General features: G+C 42.9%; 1 non-coding gene across 1 annotated transcript; it reads left to right on the top strand.

Annotated features, from left to right (window-relative positions):
- Nucleotides 1-13916: 13916 nt before the first annotated feature.
- Nucleotides 13917-14023, top strand: LOC133256328 (U6 spliceosomal RNA). The gene has a single exon (XR_009739193.1). It is a non-coding gene; the product is annotated as a U6 spliceosomal RNA (small nuclear RNA).
- The last annotated feature ends 2433 nt before the right edge of the window (nucleotides 14024-16456 follow it).

The following is a 16456-nucleotide window of genomic DNA, read 5'->3' as shown; positions in this document are numbered from 1 at the left end:
AACATGCATTTATTGAACACCTGCTATGTGCCAGTTTCTGTTCCAAGCTGGGGATGCTCAGAGGACAAGACACTTCTTTTTTCTCACAGAGCTTTCTAGACAAGCTACGCGCGTGCACACACACACACACACACACACACACATATAGTATTTCAGGGCTTCCCAGGTGGCTCAGTGGTAAGGAATCTGCCTTCAATGTAGGAGACATAGCTTCGATCCCTGGGTCAGGAAGATCCCCTGGAGAAGGTAATGGCAACCTACTCTATCCTTGCCTGGGAAATCCCATGGACAGAGGAGTCTGGCGGGCTATAGGACTTGAGGTCACAAAGAGTCGAACACAGCGTAGCAACTGAGCACCCACATATTGTATCCGGTAATGATGAGTGCTAGGAAAAAACTTGGAAAACTCAGCAGTGGCCACAGGACTGGAAAAGGTCAGTTTTCATTCCAATTCCAAAGGAAGGCAATGCCAAAGAATGTTCAAACAACCACACAATTGCACTCATTTCACACACTAGCAAAGTAATGTTCAAAATCCTTCAACCTAGGCTTTAACAGTAGGTGAACTGAGAATTTTCAGATGTGTAAGCTGGATTTATAAAAGGCAGAGGAACCAGATAGCAAATTACCAACATCTGTTGGATCATTGAAAAAGCAAGAGAATTCCAGAAAAACATCTACTTCTACTTCATTGCCTATGGTAAAACCTTTGACTGTGTAGATCACAACAAACTGTGGAAAATTCTTAAAGAGATAGGAGTACCAGACCACCTTACCTGACTCCTGAGAAATCTGTATGCAGGTCAAAAAGCAACAGTTAGAACCGGACATGAAACAACGGACTGGTTCCAAATTGGGAAAGAAATACATCAAGGCTGTATATTGTCATTCTGCTTATTTAACTTATTTGGAGAGTACATCATGGAAAATGCCAGGCTGGATGAAGCATAAACTGGAATCAAGATTTCCAGAAGAAATATCAATAACCTCAGTTATGCAGATGACACCACCTTTATGGCAGAAAGTGAAGAGGAATTAAAGAGCTTCTTGATGAAGGTGAAAGAGGAGAGTGAAAAAGCTGGCTTAAAACTCAACATTCAAAAAACAAAGATCATGGCATCTAGTTCCATCTTCATGGCAAATAGAAGGGAAAACAGCAGAAACTGTGACAGTGACGGACTTTATTTTCTTGGGTTCTAAAATCACTGCAGACGGTGACTACAGCCAGGAAATTAAAAGATGCTTGCTCCTTGGAAGAAAAGCAATGACAAACAGAAGCAGCGTATTAAAAGGCAGAGACATTGCTTTGCCTACAAAGATCTGTCTAGTCAAAGCTGTGGTTTTTCCAGTAGTCATGTACAGATGTGAGAGCTGGACAATAAAAAAGGCTCAGCATCAAAGAACTGATGCCTTGGAACTGTGGTGTTGGAGAAGACTCTTGACAGTCCCTTGGACAGCAAGGAGATCCAACCAGTCCATTCTAAAGGAAATCAACCCGGAATGTTCACTGAAAGGACTGATGCTGAAGCTGAAGCTCCAATACTTTGACCACCTGATGTGAACAGCTGACTCATTGGAAAAGACCCTGATGCTGGGAAAGATTGAAGGCAGGAGGAGAAGGGGACGACAGAGGATGAGATGGTTGGATGGCATCATTGACTCAGTTGACATGAGTTTGAGCAAACTCAAGGAAATGGTGAAAGACAGGGAAGCCTGGCGTGTTGCAGTCCACGGGGACACAAGGAGCTGGACACGACTGAGGGACTGAACAACAACAACAATGAAAAAATGTCTGTGTTATTTTAGGTAGAGTGATCAGTGAAGGACCCTCTAGAATGGTAACATTTGAGCAGACACCTGAAAGAATCTTGTGAACATATGGGGAAAGGACATTCCAATCAGGGGGATTAGCCAACATAAAGCGGGGAGTAGTGGCACGTGTAGCTGGCTCTAGAAGCAAGAAGGAGCCCTCTGCAACTGGAGCAAAGTGAAGCACGGGAGAGTGGGACCTGGGACCACAGAGGCCACCTGCGGCCAGGCCGGACAAGGTTCTGGAATCCATTCTAAGTATGACAGAAAGTCCATCTTTGGAGGTGTGCATGTTACAACATGTTAGTGTTTCACATGTTGAAACACTAAAAACATTTTTAAAGTTTTAAAACTATATACCAAACTGTTATCAGAAAATATTTCCAGGACATGGGATTGCAGGAGACTTTCATTTTCAAAACCATAACCTCATGTTGTGTTTTACAGTGTGTTTTATAATGAGTATATATAAATTTGGTAATCAGAAAAAAAATGATGATTTAAAAAATTTGTGCCAACTCTTTGCCTTATCAACTCCCTTTAAAGAAACACATCCTTTAAAAAAAATGGTTAAGTTCGTAAAACTGTGTTTATAAGGATGTTCATTATAGTGTTACTTACAAATCCAAAAATTGGAAATAACTTAAATGTCTGACAATAGGAAATTGATTAAATAACTTATGGTAAAACTATACAATGACATCACAGGAGCCCTGACAAATTATGTCATAGAATATCACCCCACATTCAAAGCCTAGCTCAATTTCCAACTCTAAGAAACCTTTTCTAGCACCCCTGCCTACAACGATCTCTTGAAACTTACTTGTGCATGTTGTCCATAGCACTCCTGTGACCCGTACTACATACTGTTCCATTCTGGAACAACTTTGGTTCCCTCTTGGCTTGCCACAAGCTGTGCTAATGGAAGCAGAGCAGGGCAGAACAATCCCAAACAATAGATAACTCATTCCTTTGTAAATCCGTCACACCATTTATCTTGCAGTGGATTCACCCTCCTAATTAGCTTTCCTTATGTTGATATCGAAAGCAGTGAGCATCTCTAAGCACACACACAAGTAGCAGAGGGAAGAGATCAGAAGACTGAAGTTCCCCTGGGTAACCCCCAGAATTGATGGCAGGCACTGGGGTCCAGAGAGTTGCCAGGGCCCTTCCCCTGCACAATCACCTTCTCCCTTTTCACAGAGAAATTGGAGCACTCCCCTCTTCTCAGGCTTCTGTGCCTGTGCCCTTGGCTTGCAAGGCTGGGCTCCCAAGCCTGGTTCTGAGCCCCTGTGTGCACACATTTCTCCTTCTGGCACTGTCCTGGGGCAATGAAAAGCTGCTGATGAGTCACAGAGGGCCTTTTTCCTCCAGGCCCGTGGCTGACTCAGCTGCTCCCACAGAGGCCAGGATACATTCCTTCCACCCATCCCACGGTTGGAGGTGGGGGCCAATGTCACTGGGAAGAGAGAGGCCATATGAACTTACTTACTTACCCCACAGCCATCCTAAACCGAGCTTCCTTTGCTTACAGGAAGGCTCACTGTGAACATCTCTTCTGCCCCAGCAGCGCTGAGAGGCAGGCAGGGTTTCCTACCTTGTGGGACATTTGAGCAGGCTGGAAAGGAATACCCCTCTTCCCTACCAAGTCCTCTGCCAGCTGAGGACTTATGAGTCACAAATGAGTCAACAAATGGAGACTATGTTTAATACTGATAAGTGACTATGTTTCTGTTTAGGGGCCATCTACTTCTGAAGCCCAGAAGACTACCTGGATGTCTCTTAAACTTTTCCATATTGATCCTGAAGTGGACTTTTTTGCGTCTTAGTTCAGCTCCCTTTGCAGTAGCTCAGCAACTCATGTTAGGAAAAAAACAAAAAAAAGAAAAAGAGAGAGAGAGGATATTGAGTTTTGGAGATGGGAGGTGGGGTTGCCTTGAAAATTTCCCAGGGGAAGAACATCTATTGTTAAAAATCCATCCTTTCTTCTTCCCCCCTCTCTCTCACTCCTTTCTTTCCCTCCTCCTAACCCTACCTCTCTTTCCCCATTTCTCAGTTCAGCCCATAAGTCCTCTCCATCTCACTTCCCTACCTTAGACAGGAGCTGGGAGTGATTCTTTCTGTTTCGTTTTTAATATTTATTTCTATTTATATATTTCTTTGGCCGTACCAGGTCTTAGTTGCAGCATGCAAAAATCTTAGTTGTGGCATGTAGGATCTAGTTCCTTGATTAGGGATCAAACTTAGGTCCCCTTGCATTGGAAGCACAGAGTCTTAGCCACTGGACCAACAGGGAAATCCCTGGGATGGTTCTAAAAGGAGATAAGGTGCTACAGTCTCCTGCAGATGCCTCAGCTCTCAGACAGATCCAGGTAGCCAGCACTCTTGTCCCTTGTCACCCAGCTTTGGTACCATCCCATGGTCCCAACAGCTTCTGAATAAAATTCTGGTTTCCTTTAAGAATTTTTGAAGGCCATTTCCATAGCCCTACTGGCTGAGGAACTCAGGATCAGTCCTTTCCATGAGCAAGATGGTGGCTTTCAAAGTGGAATCTGGGACTCCAGAGCTTAAAAAAACAAACAGCAACAAAAATCATTCCAGAGTTCCCTTGTTTAGCTAAACAAAGATTTGGATGCCAGGTTCTGTGGGGAGGCCTTCATTCCTGATCCTGGGGAGTTCACAGTCTGGCTTCTCACTTCTCAACGCTCAGTTACCAGCCAGCAGAATAAAGCCACCTGTTGGAGGTGGTCCCCTTCCTGACTCAGCCTCTAAGAAATATGGCAGTTCTGCTTCCTTTCAGATTCACAAATGTTCTGAATACGTGAACAGTCCTTCAGCATCTCTTTTCAGAGGTGGAAACTGAGGCCCAGAAAAGAGACTTATCCTGAGCAGGTCACAAAGCTGGTGGCTGTGTTGGGCCTGGGTCTGCTTCCTGCTCCCCCACATCACCCTGCCTCCCAGGCATTCCTTTGAACTAATGAGCCAGGCAGAATCCATGACAGCTGACTGCTTCTGAGCTTGCCCTGATTGTTCCTCCCTCTTGAGAGGTGTCCAGATAAGCTCCACCAGCATGCTGAGAGGCTCTCCTCCCAAGATGGAAGAACAGGAGTTCTCTGTGAGGATCAGAGCCAAAGAAGCTCAATCAAGTTACCACTGATAACCTCATGCTCTCTGCACAAGTTATTAATACAATTGTCTCCTGCCCTATGACCAGAGCCCTCTACACACCCAAGCATCTAAGATGTGCTTAAGAACATGAATTCTTGGTGCTTAAAAATATCCAGTATAAGGTTTTCAAACTAGTGGTCCTAATCCATTAGTTGGGTGACCAAAAAGAAAAAAATCTAATTTTTTAAAGGAAAGAAAAAAGTAGAAAATACCAGAGTACATCCTATTTGTGGTAGGCAGAATTCTCAGATCACATCCCCAGTGACCTTTTGTCTTGCCCTCCCCTTGAGTGTGGGCAGAACCTCTGAACATGATAGAACATCATTCCCAACATTATGGTAGTCATGTTAGGAGAACCACTGGCTAAAACTGCCCACTCTGGCCAGGCACCATAGTAACCACTTGCATGAGTTATCTTAAACAGGAAGTCCTGGTAAGGAATGAGGAACTAACAAGCTACCACCAACCAGAAGAATTCAGAAAAGATCAAAAGGAGAGAGGAGCCTCTAATCCATGTGTCCCACCAACCTCCCAGAATCCTTCTGGCTGGAATCCATCTTGGTTGAGTGATGCGTCCACCACCAGGAAGGACCCTGACTCAGAGTGACTGGCCAGAGACAACTCAGAAACTAACCTCATCACCATAAAATTCGAGGCTGTAAGCCATGTGGCAGAGAAGTTCTCCTGGGTTCCCTTACCCCGCTGCTCTATGTCCGGGCACCCTTTCCCAGTAAAATCTCTTGCTTTGTCAACATGTGTGTCTCCTCCAACAATTCATTTCTGAATGTTAGACAAGAGCCTGCTCTCAGACCCTGGTAGAGATCCCCTTTCCTGCAACAGTTACATGGCAAAGGAAGGGATCTTGCAACATAATCAAGATTCATAATGCAGACCCAAAAGCATTGCCTGCCATTTCAGTAAACAATGACTTTTGCCCACCATCAGCACTGCAGCATTCCTGAGGGGGATTCAGGATGGGAAAAAACACCAATTCTGGCCCCAGACTGTTAAGATACACATTGAAGGAGTAATATCAACAATCCCAGGATCTTGTCTCTTACCACAGATAAAAAGGAACTAAAATCATTAACTTGAGACTTTTGTCTTTTGTGATTAGCAGCGATCTTATCTTTGACTACATGATTTGTTTTGTTTTGTTGGCAAAATCTTCTATATATCCTGTCTCCTCTCTTACCTCTTCAGAATGGTTCCTCAAAGCTATCTAAGAGGCTGTCTTTCAGGCTATAGTCTTCAATGAGATCTCCAAATAAAACATAACTCAAAACTTTTACATTGTATATTATTCTTCAGTCAACAATAATCAGTTGACTTTGAGATAATCAAAAGAGAGATTATTCTGGATGGGCCTGACCTAATTATGTAATCCCTTTAAAAGAGAGGTTCTCCTGCTGGCCCTGAAAAAAACAAAAAGAACAAGCTGCCAACAACCCCATGAGCTTGCAAGAATATCCCAAGTACAGGTAAGATGGCAGCACCAGTTGACAATTTGATTATAGGCTTGTGAGAAGTTGAGCAGAGCATCCAGCTAAAGCTGTACTTAAAACTCTAACTTATGAAAACTGAGATAATAAATGTATGTTGTTTTAAACCATTGCATTGGTGGCAATTTGTTGCACAACAATAGAAAACTAATATAATACTCTAAACCATAAAGATGAGCACTCTATGTTACAACTGTTTTCAGTTTTATATATATAGATATATAATCATTAGACCATGGTATAAAATGCATTTGTGTTTTCAGAGGTGATAAAAACATTGGAAGCCACTGATCTAGTTATTTGTTGTTGTTCTGTTACTAAGTTGTATCTGACTCTTTGTGACTCCATAGACTGCCACACTCCAAGCTTCTCTGTCCTTCACTATCTCCTGGAGTTTGCTCAGATTCATGCCCATTGAGGCAGTGATGCTACCTAACCATTTCATCCTCTCCCAGCATCAGGGTCTTTTCCAATGAGTCAGTTCTTCACATCAAGTGGCCAAAGTACTGGAGTTTCAGTTTCAGCATCAGTCCTTCCAATGAATATTCAGGACTGATTTCCTTTAGCATTGACTGGCTGGATCTCCTTGCAGTCCGAAGGGACTCTCAAGAGTCTTCTAGTCATAGAGTGTCGGCTAAAAAAAGCTGCACAACTTAAGAGTCACGAGTTAAGTTTTACTGGGGGCAAAAATAGGATTGCAGCCCAGGAGAAAGCACCTCTCTGAGAGACTGCCCCAAAAAGGCAGTAGGGGAAGGTCAATATATAAGACTTTGGTGAAGGGGGAGTTCACAAAAAATTATCTGGAAGTGGGCAAACAGGAGATGGCAAGAGTGAACATTAACATTTTAGGAATCAGTGAACCCAAATGGACTGGAAAGGGTGAATTTAATTCAGATGACCACTGCATCTATTACTGTGGGCAAAAATCCCCTAGAAGAAATGGAGAGGCCCTCATAGTCAACAAAGGAGTCCAAAATGCAGTACATGGGTGCAATCTCAAAAACAACAGAATGATCTCTGTTCATTTCCAAGGAAAACCATTCAATATCAGAGTAATCCAAATCAATGCCCCAACCACCAATGTGGAAGAAGCTGAAGTTGAATGATTCTATGAAGATCTACAAGACCTTCTAGAACTAACACCAAAAAAAAAAAAAAGTCCTTTTCATCCTGGGGAATGGAATGCAAAAGTAGGAAGTAAAGAGATCCCCGGAGTAACAGGCGAGTTTGGCCTTGGAGTACAAAATGAAGCAGAGTAAAGGCTGACAGAGTTTTGCCAAGTGCACATACTAGTCACAGCAAAAACCCTCTTCCAACAACACAAGAGAAGACTCTACACATGAACATCACCAGATGGTCAACACTGAAATCAGATTGATTATATTCTTTGCAGCTGAAGATGAAGAGGCTCTATATAGTCAGAAAAATCAAGACAGGGAGTTGACTGTAGCTCAGATTATGAACTCCTTATTGAAAACTTCAGACAAATTGAAGAAAGTAGGAAAAACCACTAGACCATTCAGGTATGACCTAAATCAAATCGCTATGATTATACAGTGAAAGTGATAAATAGATTCAAGGGATCAGATCTGATAGACTGCCTAAAGTGCCTATGGACAGAGGTTCCTGACATTGTACAGGAGGCTGTGATCAAAACCATCCCCAAGAATAAGAAAGGCAAATGGTTCTCTGAGGAGGCCTTATAAACAGCAGAGAAAAGAAGAAAAGGGAAAGGCAATGGAGAAAAGGAAAGATATACCCACTTGAATGCAGAGTTCCAAAGAATAGCAAGGAGAGATAAGAAACCCTTCCTCAGTGATCAGTGCAAAGAAATAGAGGAAAACAATAGAATGGGAAAGACTAGAGATCTCTTCAAGAAAATTAGAGATACCAAAGGAACATTTCATGCAAAGATGGGCTCGATAAAGCACAGAAATGGTAGGGACCTAACAGAAGCAGAAGATATTAAGAAGACGTGGCAAGAATACACAGAAGAACTATATAAAAAAGACTGTAATGATCCAGATAAACATGATGGTGTGATCACTCACCTAGAGCCAGACATCCTGGAATGTGAAGTCAAGTGGGCCTTAGGAAGCATCACTACGAACAAAGCTAGTGAAGGTGATGGAATTCTAGTTGAGCTATTTCAAATCCTAAAAGATGATGCTGTGAAAGTGCAGCACTCAATATGCCAGCAAATTTGGAACACTTACCAGTGGCCACAGGACTGGAAAAGGTCAGTTTTCATTCCAATCCCAAAGAAAGGCAATGCCAAAGAATGTTCGAACTACCACACAATTGCACTCATCTCACATGCTAGCAAAGTATTGCTAAAACTTCTCCAAGCTAGGCTTCAACAGTAGGTGAACCAAGAACTTCCAGATGTTCAAGCTGGATTTAGAAAAGGCAGAGGAACCAGAGATCAAATTGCCAGCATCTGTTGAATCATTGAAAAAGCAAGAGAATTCCAGAAAAACATCTACTTCTGCTTTATTGACTATGCCAAAGCCTTTGACTGTGTGGATCACAACAAACTGTGGAAAATTCTGAAAGAGATGGGAATACCAGACCACCTGGCCTGCCTCCTAAGACATCTATATGCAGGTCAAGAAGCAACTGTTAGAACTGGACATGGAACAACAGACTGGTTCCAAATTGAGAAAGGAGTATGTCAATGCTGTATATTGCCACCATGCTTATTTAACTGCTATGCAGAGTACATCATGCAACATGCCCAGCTGGATGAAGCACAAGGTGGAATCAAGATTGCTGGGAAAAAGATCAACAACCTCAGATATGCAGATGACATCACCCTTATGGTAGAAAGCAAGGAAGACTAAAGAGCCTCTTGATGAAAGTGAAAGAAGAGAGTGGAAAAGCTGACTTAAAATTCAACATTCAAAAAACAAACATCATGGCATCTGTCCCCATCACTTCATGGCAAATAGATGTGGAAACAATGGAAACAGTGAGAGACTTTATTTTCTTGGACTCCAAAATCACTGCAGATGGTGGCTGCAGCCATGAGATTAAAGGACACTTGCTCCTTGGAAGAAAAGCTATGACCCACCTAGACAGCATATTAAAAAGCAGAGAACATTACTTTACCAACAAAAGTCCATATAGTAAAGCTGTGGTTTTTCAAGTAGTCATGTATGGATGTGAGAGTTGGACCATAAAGAAAGCTGAGTGCCAAAGAATTGATGCTTTTGAACTATGGTGTTGGAGAAGACTCTTGAGAGTCCCTTGGACTGCAAGGAGATCAAACCAGGAAAACCTAAAAGAAATGAGTCTTGAATATTCTTTGGAAGGACTGTAGCTGAAGCTGAAACTCAATACTTTGGCCACCTGATGCAAAGAACTGACTCATTGGAAAAGACCCTGATGCTGGGAAAAATTGAAGGCAGGAGGAGAAGGGGATGACGGAGGATGAGATGGTTGGATGGCATCATCAACTTGATGAACATGAGTTTGAGCAAGTTCTGGGAGCTGGTGATGGATAGGGAATCCTGGTGTGCTACAGTCCTTGGGGTCAGACATGACTGAGAGACTGAAGGGACTGACTGACTATCTGCTAATCACAAGGATCTGATGTCATCATGAAGGGTTTTAGGGCCTTTCTAGATATGAGAAGATGCAAGGATGCAGATCATAAAATCTGTTCCTGAAAGTATCCAGCTATCTAAGGACCTGTCCCACCAGATTCTCTGGATCACAGAGTGCCTCACTCCACCCTGAACTCCCTCAGGAGGTGTTGAAGGTCAATAGCTGCAGCAGCACAGGTTTCAATCTCCACAGAGGCAGATGGCAAACGCCCTTGTTGTTCAGTCGTTGGTAATGCTCTTGGCAAGTGCCAATTTGTAGCTGACAAGAGTAATTTATCTAAGGTCAAGCAGTCATTTATAGACAAATCAAATCTAGAATCCAAGCCTCCCTGAGAAATCAAGTGGGGGCCTGTGGGGCTCCCAGGCACAGAGGCCTTTCTGTCCCCCATCTCTTGTAGGCAAGAGTCCAGCTTCCATGACCTTCTCTGGGTTCCAAAGGGCAGTTTTTCCAATACAGAAACCAGTATGTTTCCCTTTGTCTGGAAAAGCAATAAAGCTCTCCTTTTCCACTTCACTGAAAACTCTGCCTCTAGGATCTAATTCAGCATGGTGTACAGAGTCAGAGATTTAAGTAACACCTCATGTGAAGAGTTGACTCATTGGAAAATACTCTGATGCTGGGAGGGATTGGGGGCAGGAGGAAAAGGGGACAACAGAGGATGAGATGGCTGGATGGCATCACCGACTCGATGGATGTGAGTTTGAGTGAACTCCGGGAGTTGGTGATGGACAGGGAGGCCTGGCGTGCTACAATTCATGGGGTCGCAAAGAGTCGGACATGACTGAGCGACTGAACTGAACTGGTCAATAGTTTCTCCATCATACAAGACTGCTTAATGTTGTTAGGAAATGAAACAGAGCAGTATCCTGTGAAAGTGAAAGTGTTAGTTGCTCAGTCGTGTCTGACTCTGTGACCCCATGGATGTAGCCTGCCAGGCTCCTCTGTCCATGGGATTTGCCAGACAAGAATACTGGAGTGGGTTTGCATTCTCTTCTCCAGGGGATATTCCTGACCCAGGAATCTGTCAACTACAAAATGGCACTTACCAAAGGCATTGCCAACGACTGAACAGCAAAGGCATTTGCCATCTGCCTCTGCAGACATTGAACCCCATGCTGCTGCAGCTGTTCACCTTCAACAACCCCTAAGGAAGTTCAGAGTGGAGTGAAGCGCTCTGGGCTCCAGGGAATCTGGTGTGACAGGTCTTTAGATAATTGATGCTTTTAGGAACAGATTTTATGGTCTTCATCCTTATATCTCCTCATATCTAGAGAAGCACTGAATCCCTTCATGGTGACATCAGATCCTCATGACTAACAAAAAACCTTTTGTAAAATGAGTACTTTATGGCACTGAACTCCCCCTTCACCAGAACGTTACATATTGGCCTTCCCCCACTGCTGCCTTGGAGCAGTCTCTCAGAGCTCTCTGAGATGCTGCCTCCCAGGCAGTCCTCGTTTTGCCCCAAACAAAACTTAACTCGGAACTCTCAAGTTGTCCATCTTTTTTTAAGTCAACAGTTATGGCGACCACAAAGGGACCCCAGAGTGGATGTCCTTCCTTCAACTGGACTCCACAAGGAACCAGACCCTTGGTACCAGCAGCAGCCCCTTGTGCCCACCTACCTCCTTAGGGAGTGCAGGAAAATTTGGGTAAGTCTCATCTGGTTCTCGAATCTGCCGTATTGGTTGAGTTTCTGAGTTTTATTTGGCGGTGGAGCAGGTTACCTGCTCCTTCCTGGTAGGAAAGATACTGGGTGAAATATCCAGGGCATACCCACTCATGGTCGAGACACCAAGTGGGGCTCGGTTGAAAGATACCAAGAAATTCCCACCCACTGAAAAGATACTGGGTGGCAGGCTGGCTGAAAGATGCCAGGGGAATTACCCACCCAGTGGAAAGGTACTGGGTAGAGGGAATCGCTTGGAGAAAAAAATCAAGGAATACCCGGGGCTCGGCTGAAAGATGCTGAGGTGGCTCCATTGTAGGGGACTGGATGCTTTTGGCTGAGTGGTTAAGTAAGAGGCTCAGACACTTTTCCTCAATCTGACTGCCATTATAGAATTTGTCAATATAAAAGTGAGGAAAATAAATGAGAGCTTTTCTCTGAAGAAAAGAGACAAGACTTCTCCTGGCTGGTTTTGGTTTTCTCAGGTGACTGAGAAATTTACAGGAGTAGTAGAGGCCTAGTCCTCATACTGTGCAGTGGTTACATAGGGAAATCCACTCATTAATTAAAATACTTGCTCATCCGGGGGTCGCACATATGAACTTGCCATTCAGCGACCTGAGCAGCCACGGTGGTCTTAGATTGCTGGAGGCGGAATCCAAGACACGTAAGACGAGCTGAAATGACTCTGGGGTGACTCCTGGAGGAGTTAGGCTCACAAGCAGCACATGGACCCACTACCCAAGTTCACTAGTGATTTTTTTCCCTGAAAAATTCAGCTTAGAATGGGAAACAGAATCTCTCAAAATCAGAAACATAGGGGTGTCAGAAAGTCCGCCTCTGACTAACACTCCAGCCAGATTCGTGTACAATACATATGGAGTTCATATTTGCAAGTATCTAGTTAATTGGAGAAACTATACTAAAAGAGATCTCAACCTAAAATGGCCAAATTGGGGTTCTTTTGATATTTCAAAATCGATATTTTTGTGGGCACATTTAGAAAAGACTGGCCGTGCTTACTTTGACTGGTATCTAGAAGCTTCTAAAAGAGGAAATGATAGAGTAACTTCTTCACAGAAAACAAACAAGAAATTGCTTGAAACTATTATCAGAGCTAAAAAAGGATATTAGCACTGACTCTGCCAGGTCACAAGTCTAGTGAAACTGGGAAGTCACGTTCAGCATTTATGCCATTTGGCTTTTGATTTCTGGGCATCTCTTTGCCTTTTGTTTCAGAGTATGACTCCTGGCTGGTGAAGTTCTGGTTTGGTTTGCTTTGAGCATGCAGCCATCTGGTACATACTGCTCGAGCTAATATGGGAATTGCTAACTCTAAGGTTCCACACTCTACCTGGGAATCCCTTGGAAAAACAAAATTTTTTTGGACTGGTCCATCTATAGCTATGACAAGAAAAACGGCCTAAAAATATTAGATCTTTATTGACAATAGGATAGGAAAATGGACTAAAGTTCCCTTATGACCAGGACTTCCTCCTATAATCAACAGCCTGGGGGTGATCAAACTAAGACCCACACTTCTCCAGAGGGACAATCCCTGCTGAGACCAATCTGTCCTTGTTACAAGGGCCAATTTAAGAACTATCTGGTCTAAATTTTGTCAATGGTCACAGAAATATACTATTTTTGACAATGTGGTCACAATATTCTTTAGACTCCAGAGAAAGCTAGAAGAAAAACATTCTCTTTGAGAATTCTTGCCCTGAAGAAATAACTCCTCCTATACCTTTAGACCAGAGCTCTCTGGATCCCTTAACTAGAACATCTCTAATTCCTGAAATCAAGAGAAAAAAACGGGGCAAACAAAGCCTTTTAAAATCTTATACCAACCATTTTTTTTTTTTTTTTTACAATTAGTATTTATAACTGAGTTTGGAAAACAAAACTATGGGATCTCTTGTGTCTATTTGGATATAGGCATGTAGAGGATGCCTATATCCTTGATGGACGTGAGTCTGAGTGAACTCTGGGAGTTGGTGATGGACAGGGAGGCCTGGCATGCAGCGATTCATGGGGTCGCAAAGAGTCAGACACGACTGAGCGACTGATCTGATCTGATGTCTCTATGCAGACGACACCACCCCTATGGCAGAAAGTGAAGAGGAACTAAAAAGCCTCTTGATGAAAGTGAAAGTGGAGTGCTCGCTTCGGCAGCACATATACTAAAATTGGAACGATACAGAGAAGATTAGCATGGCCCCTGCGCAAGGATGACACGCAAATTCGTGAAGCATTCCATATTTTTAAAACTCCTAGAGGAGAACATAGGCAAAACACTCTCTGACATACATCACAGCAGGATCCTCTATGACCCACCTCCCAGAATATTGGAAATAAAATCAAAAATAAACAAATGGGATCTAATTAACCTTAAAAGCTTCTGCACATCAAAGGAAACTATTAGCAAGGTGAAAAGACAGCCTTCAGAATGGGAGAAAATAATAGCAAATGAAGCAACTGACAAACAACTAATCTCAAAAATATACAAGCAACTCCTATAGCTCAACTCCAGAAAAATAAATGACCCAATCAAAAAATGGGCCAAAGAACTAAATAGACATTTCTCCAAAGAAGACATACAGATGGCTAACAAACACAGGAAAAGATGCTCAACATCACTCATTATCAGAGAAATGCAAATCAAAACCACTATGAGGTACCATTTCACACCAGTCAGAATGGCTGCGATCCAAAAGTCTACAAGCAATAAATGCTGGAGAGGGTGTGGAGAAAAGGGAACCCTCTTACACTGTTGGTGGGAATGCAAACTAGTACAGCCACCATGGAGAACAGTGTGGAGATTCCTTAAAAAACTGGAAATAGAACTGCCTTATGACCCAGCAATCCCACTGCTGGGCATACATACTGAGGAAACCAGAAGGGAAAGAGACACGTGTACCCCAATGTTCATCGCAGCACTGTTTATAATAGCCAGGACATGGAAGCAACCTAGATGTCCATCAGCAGATGAATGGATAAGAAAGCTGTGGTACATATACACAATGGAGTATTACTCAGCCATTAAAAAGAATACATTTGAATCAGTTCTAATGAGGTGGATGAAACTGGAGCCTATTATACAGAGTGAAGTAAGCCAGAAGGAAAAACACCAATACAGTATACTAACGCATATATATGGAATTTAGAAAGATGATAACAATAACCCTGTGTATGAGACAGCAAAAGAGACACTGATGCATGGAACAGTCTTATGGACTCTATGGGAGAGGGAGAGGGTGGGAAGATTTGGGAGAATAGCATTGAAACATGTAAAATATCATGTATGAAATGAGATGCCAGTCCAGGTTCAATGCACAATACTGGATGCTTGGGGCTAGTGCACTGGGACGACCCAGAGGGATGGTATGGGGAGGGAGGAGGGAGAAGGGTTCAGGATGGGGAGCACATGTATACCTGTGATGGATTCATTTTGATATTTGGCAAAACTAATACAATTATGTAAAGTTTAAAAATAAAATAAAATTTTAAAAAAGAAAGTGAAAGTGGAGAGTGAAAAAGTTGGCTTAAAGCTCAACATTCAGAAAACAAAGATCATGGCATCCGGTCCCACCACTTCATGGGAAATAGATGGGGAAACAGTGGAAACAGTGTCAGACTTTATTTTTCGGGGCTCCAAAATCACTACAGATGGTGACTGCAGCCATGAAATTAAAAGATGCTTACTGCTTGGAAGGAAAGTTATGACCAACCTAGATAGCATATTCAAAAGCAGAGACATTACTTTGCCAACAAAGGTTCGTCTAGTCCAGGCTATGGTTTTTCCTGTGGTCATGTATGGATATGAGAGTTGGACTGTGAAGAAGGCTGAGCGCTGAAGAATTGATGCTTTTGAACTGTGGTGTTGGAGAAGACTCTTGAGAGTCCCTTGGCCTGCAAGGAGATCCAACCAGTCCTTTCTGAAGGAGATCAGCCCTGGGATTTCTTTGGAAGGAATGATGCTAAAGCTGAAACTCCAGTACTTTGGCCACCTCATGTGAAGAGTTGACTCATTGGAAAAGACTCTGATGCTGGGAGGGATTGGGGGCAAGAGGAGAAGGGGACGACAGAGGATGAGATGGCTGGATGGCATCACTGACTCGATGGACATGAGTCTGAGTGAACTCCAGGAGTTGGTGATGGACAGGGAGGCCTGGCGTGCTGTGATTCATGGGGTCACAAAGAGTCGGACACGACTGAGCGACTGATCTGATTTGATCTGATGTCTCTGTGTGTCTTTGTTTTTTGGATAATATGCTGATTGCTGAGATCTGTGTGTAAATGAGCTCTAATCTAATTAACTTTAAAAAAATTAAGTGGTTACAAGTAAAATAATTCTAAATATAAGAGAAATTAACCTAAATGAATTACAGGTTCATGTGAACTGGGAAATATTCAGTATTAAATACCTGGTATTAATGTTTGTTTGATCTAACTAATATAGATATGTCTGGTTCCAAATAGGAAAAGGAGTACGTCAAGGCTGTATATTGTTACCCTGCTTATTTAACTTATATGCAGAGTACATCATGAGAAATGCTGGGCTGGAAGAAGCACAAGCTGGAATCAAGATTGCTGGGAAAAATATCAGTAACCTCAGACATGCAGATGACACCACCCTTATGGCAGAAAGTGAAGAGGAACTAAAAAACCTCTTGACGAAAGTAAAAGAGGAGAGTGA

Source organism: Bos javanicus, chromosome 10, assembly GCF_032452875.1.
Source record: "Bos javanicus breed banteng chromosome 10, ARS-OSU_banteng_1.0, whole genome shotgun sequence".
NCBI lineage: Eukaryota > Metazoa > Chordata > Mammalia > Artiodactyla > Bovidae > Bos > Bos javanicus.
Note: the sequence above shows the minus strand (reverse complement) of the source record. Positions and strands in the feature narration are given on the sequence as shown.